Below are 4,901 nucleotides of genomic sequence, written 5' to 3'. Positions count from 1 at the left end.
TAAAAAATATATATAAAAAATGACTGATAATAAAAGAATGGTAACAATAGACCATAATCATTACATGAATGTGTTCTCATGAAATAATCTTACCTTTTCACCTAAAGGAAGAACTTCACAGTGTCTCTTTGGTGTATCTGAACTACTAGCGGCACGGTTCTTGCACTTTGAGGCCACTGTTAAATAAGTGTCCCTTGAGCATCAGGCTCAGATACCCTGACAATGAATCTGCCAGCCTAAAGGCTATTAAATGACTAGTGGGCTGGTAGGCATACATCGTGGATACACTGGACAAAGGGATAGGACAGACGCCGTCAGAGTTCATCATGCTACTTGGAAGGCATGTAATTTAAAACAAATAGTTTATTTCTGGAATTTTCCATTTAACATTTTGGACTAAATTTGAAGATAACAAGGGCCGGCCAGATAGCTCAGCAGACCAAGATAGCAGATCCCAGATAGCAGGGACAGGGGGTTCGATCCCAGGTGTGCTGTGCCGGGCTCCTGCTCCTAGGGTGTGCTGAGACGGGGTGTGGTGGCGTGCACCTGTAATCCCAGTGCTTGGGAGGCTGAAAACAGGAGGATAACTATGAGTCCAATCTGTGTAGTAAGACCCTGTAGACTCTGTACTAAATACATTTTTTTAAAAAAGATGAAAATAATAGAAACCAAGAAAAGGGAGCCCACAAATAAGTTGTCCTTCAGGTTGTCCTTGCCTCTGTTAGCTGCTGATAAAATGCTGTGCCATAAGGCTGTTGTGACGATTAAATAGCACTGCTAAGTTGCAAGACTATAGTCAGAAGCAGAACAGTTCAGTACTCAAGGAGAGGGTGAAATTTACAGCCAGCGATGAGGTTTGGGTCCCAGCTCTGCCACTTACAAATTGCGTGGGTGTGGGTAAGAAATTTACCCTGGATCTGAAATTTAATACATGGTCCTCTTGGGACCATGTATTAAAAGGCTGTGCCACTATGAATGGTGGTAGAACCTCTTGCCAGTGGAGCCTAGGAGGAAGGGGGTCACTGCGGATGTGGCCTTGCAGGGGACGCTGGGACTCAGCCTTCCTCCTCCCAGTCTGCATCCCCAGGTGAGGCGGAGAGCTCTGCTATGTACTCCATGCTGTGACCCTGCTGCCTGGCCATGGATGGTGGAGCCCACCAACTGTGGATGGGAGCCTCTGAAACCAGGAGCCAAAAGAAACTTTTCCTCTTTTTCATTTGTGTGCTCAGTCGTTTTATCATGGTAATGGAAATCCCATAAACACATTATATGCTGAAAGTTCATCGATGTAACGAGGATGATAAGAGTGCTGATTACATAGGGCTTTTGTGAAAACTGAATGATTTAGTCTTTGTAAAAAACCTCAAATGGAGCTATAAAAGGCTCAAGTCAACAACTGACATTGCCAGTCCTGCGGATAACCCACTGCTATTACAGACTACTGGACTATATTGGATTACTTTGCTGAATTCATGCACCTACAATATATGAATGGCAATGGAATATCCATCTCTGACAAAAGTAAACAAAAAAGGGGATATAAATGAGGACCATTTTGTCGTGAAAAAAATATATAAATCTGTATATATATAATAGCACAGATATATAGCTACTTTCTCTTAGTTTAATGAGAAGAAAGTTTTGAGCTAATAGTGTTTAGACAAGATATCATGTCTGAATCTTGTACCATGAATAACTACAAAGACAACAATATGTAATGTATTAATTATTGTAACCATCCTACTAACCTGTTTTGAAACTGTCTCATTGCTATTTCTTTCTCAATAAAATTAATATATAAGAAAAAATAAAAAAGTAAATTAAAAACAAAGAGAAACCTGATATGACACATGATACATAGTGAACATTATTACTAAAGACACTTCAGTTTATGAGTTTAGGGAGGACTATTAATGATTTACTTTTTATACCTGTGCAGGGCTTATTTTAGGATGAAAATATTTTTTCTGGATATATGAATAGACAAACAGTACACTATTCTCCATTAGCTTTAGTCCAAAAAATTAATGAAAGAGCAGGCAGAATCTCGCAGAGGCAGAAGAGATTATGTCTGCTCTCTGTCACACCAAGCACAGCCTCTGGACCTTGTCACTCGCTGGCATTGGTGGCTTCCAGCCAATATGGGCATAGCTGAGAGGCCCAAGTGCTACCCAGTCCTTAACACTGACTTACAAGGCCAGCCAGGAAGGGACAAGACCTTGGTAGCCCCACCCCTCCATCTTCTGAGGAAGATGACTGGTGGTCTGTGCTGGTCAGTGGACAGGGATAGCCAGTCTATGTCCCTTAGAGCCAGCAGCCTTCATGGAATGATAAGAATTCCTTTTGATCACTGTCCAGAGTCAGCTTTGCCCTTTGATGTAAGCTGCCGGCTCTGGACTGGAGACCTGGCGGCTGCCTGTGCACGCCCGCTCTGAATGAACACACCCTATAGCAGCCTGGAACTCAGCTCCCTCCGTGGCAGGCAGTGTGTCCGGGCTGGGTGCCAGGAAGCCACGGTGCTGGGAGGGGCAGAAGGGCTGTGGCCCAGGGACTACACGCAGCAGTCAGCTGTGTGCCTGGGATCGGGGAGCATTTCATTCAGCTTTACTCTGCCTACAAGTGGCTGCCACCCTTGGGGAACGAAAAAACGCACTTGGGAGAGACACAAACAGAAAAGCTCAGCTAAACGATAAAACGAAATCGAGTAAAAGTAAGATAAACCAAATCCAAACTGCGTATCTGTACCCTTCGCTCAGACCCAGAGAGGACATGCAAGGGTATTGCTCCAGCCGACCAGGATGGCTTTCTGTTGGTAAGCTCAGGAACCAGCCAAGTGTGGGTGTCAATCACAACTCTGACGCTATCAGGCTGGTTTATTTTGGCCAGATGACACAACTTCCCTGATTCTCCTTCATTTCTAAAATGATGATAGAAGAGCTACATTTGATAGTTCATTAGGAAGATTAAGCAACACAATGCCTGAAGGATGATCAGTGCAGTGTCTAGCATATAGTAGGACCCTAAAGATGCCCTCTACTCCAACTAGGTATTGCTCCTGCCCACGGATCGGCTCACGTCTTCTGTAGCGGGTTAGATCGCCAACGCTTGACACTTGGGGTTCCACAAAGTATCTGCTGCACCAAACCATTTTGCAACTTGAAAGCAGCTGTAGAGAGCAGATAAGAAGGGGATGGTAGTAGGGTTCCAACAAAACAGTATCCGTAAATACTGATATTTGAGTTTTATATAATTTTCACATATTATTTTTCTTTTTGATTCTCTGCAAATCATCTGAAGTATGAAAACTATTCTTAGCTCATGGGCTGTGCAAAACCCAGCACGGGCCAGACGTGGCCAACAGAAATTCACCCACCCCTGCTCAAGGCTAATAAAACGGTCAGCGCCTCCTTTCCCGGATTTTACTTAAGAAAAATCCAGTTGGTTGGTCGGCAGTACCCCATGTGGCTGTTAAGATGCAAGCTGGGCTAACAGGGGAACAAGCCAGCCCAAGGCCAGCGAAACCCCATAAAAGAATACCTGCACTTTACTTGTGCACAAGCCAAGATAAGGAAGCAGTACCTCCCTCCCCTTTTACTTGTACCCAAGATAAGAAATAGAAAAGATAATCAGTTCCTCAGATGCACAGTGATTACTCTGTGCTTTGAAGATAGACGCAAGCTGTTCCACACAACTGCCGGAACTTGCTGTGTCCCTGCTGGAATCGGGGGTCAAAGCTCCCTTGCTTTTACAGAGAACAGAAGGCAGAATGCATGGTGAGTGGAGCAAGCTGGGGCCCCAAGAGAGGGCGGGAGGCATCCACCAGAAAAAGGCAAAGCCCACCCTTGTGAAAGTCGGACCACAAATGATGTGGTTATATCAGGTATCAAAGTAACAGCAGGGGGCCAGGGAGATGGCTCAGTGGAATAAGCACTTCCCTGGCAAGCACAAGGGCCTGAGTTCAATCCCCAGTTCTGAAAAAAACAACAACAACAACAAAAAAAACCCCAAAAATCAAAGTAACATCAAGTCACGCCTCATTGCCTTGCTTTATCTTTAGATGGAAATAAGACTCTGCTTTACTTACTGTTGTAATCTAAGATTTCTAGCCTCAAGCTTAAGTCAAATTTCTTGCAGGCTAGAAATTCTTTCTCTAATAATATTTTAATATTATTTCTACCCATTTATGAGTCACTGCAATTAATGATCAAATATGTTTCCAAAACTAAGAGGAAATGCGAAGCTTTCTAATTAACCCAGTCCAAGAATCAAATCTGCTTTTCCATAACTTTAAAGATGGTATCCCCATCCAGCCATTATTATTAGGGAAAGGATTTCTTGATCCCACTCAAATGAAGCCCTGAGGAGTCACCCATGTCTGATGTCACAGTGGTACCCGCTGGCCTGGTGAGGACTCTCCTCTGAGAAGAACTCAGTGTAGACACAGGCCTCTCCACTGTGAGTCGTGAGTCATGACTAACCAGCGGGGACCCTGTGTTTTAACTGCATCTCATGAGGAGCAGAGGTGAAGCTGTTAGCTCAGGCCTCTTTAGAGAGGAAAAATTCAAGGTCTGAGACCTGGAAAAACACCTGGTGAGGATGTACCAGCTGCACTCAGTGACCCTCTCTCCACTGTAGAGAAGCACAAGGCAGAGGCCACAGAGCCTGGCACTTTCTTTCATCTTTGCCCTACCACGCACTGAGCTGTGGGTGTCCTTAAGAGAAAAGAGCCACGCCTTACAGTGTGGGCTACACAACTGGATCTGCCCTGGTTTGGATGTGTGTCCTCCAAAGGCCCACATGGCAAAGCTTTGGTTCTCTGCCAGTGGCCCTACTGGGACAATGAGTGCCTTTACGAAGTGAGACTTATCCAGAGGATGTTAGGTCACTGGGGGTGTGTACTG

General features: G+C 44.6%; 1 protein-coding gene and 1 pseudogene across 6 annotated transcripts in view; one reads left to right on the top strand and one right to left on the bottom strand.

Moving 5' to 3' along the window:
* Positions 1–4,901, top strand: part of LOC101565264 — a 175,997-nt pseudogene that overhangs the window by 7,028 nt on the left and 164,068 nt on the right.
* Trim2 (tripartite motif containing 2) overlaps positions 1–4,901 on the bottom strand; it is a 167,275-nt gene that overhangs the window by 67,184 nt on the left and 95,190 nt on the right. The window lies entirely within an intron of this gene.

This window comes from Octodon degus, unplaced genomic scaffold (assembly GCF_000260255.1).
Source record: "Octodon degus isolate 3935 unplaced genomic scaffold, OctDeg1.0 scaffold00101, whole genome shotgun sequence".
Lineage (NCBI taxonomy): Eukaryota > Metazoa > Chordata > Mammalia > Rodentia > Octodontidae > Octodon > Octodon degus.
This window is presented reverse-complemented; position numbering and strand designations above follow the sequence as displayed.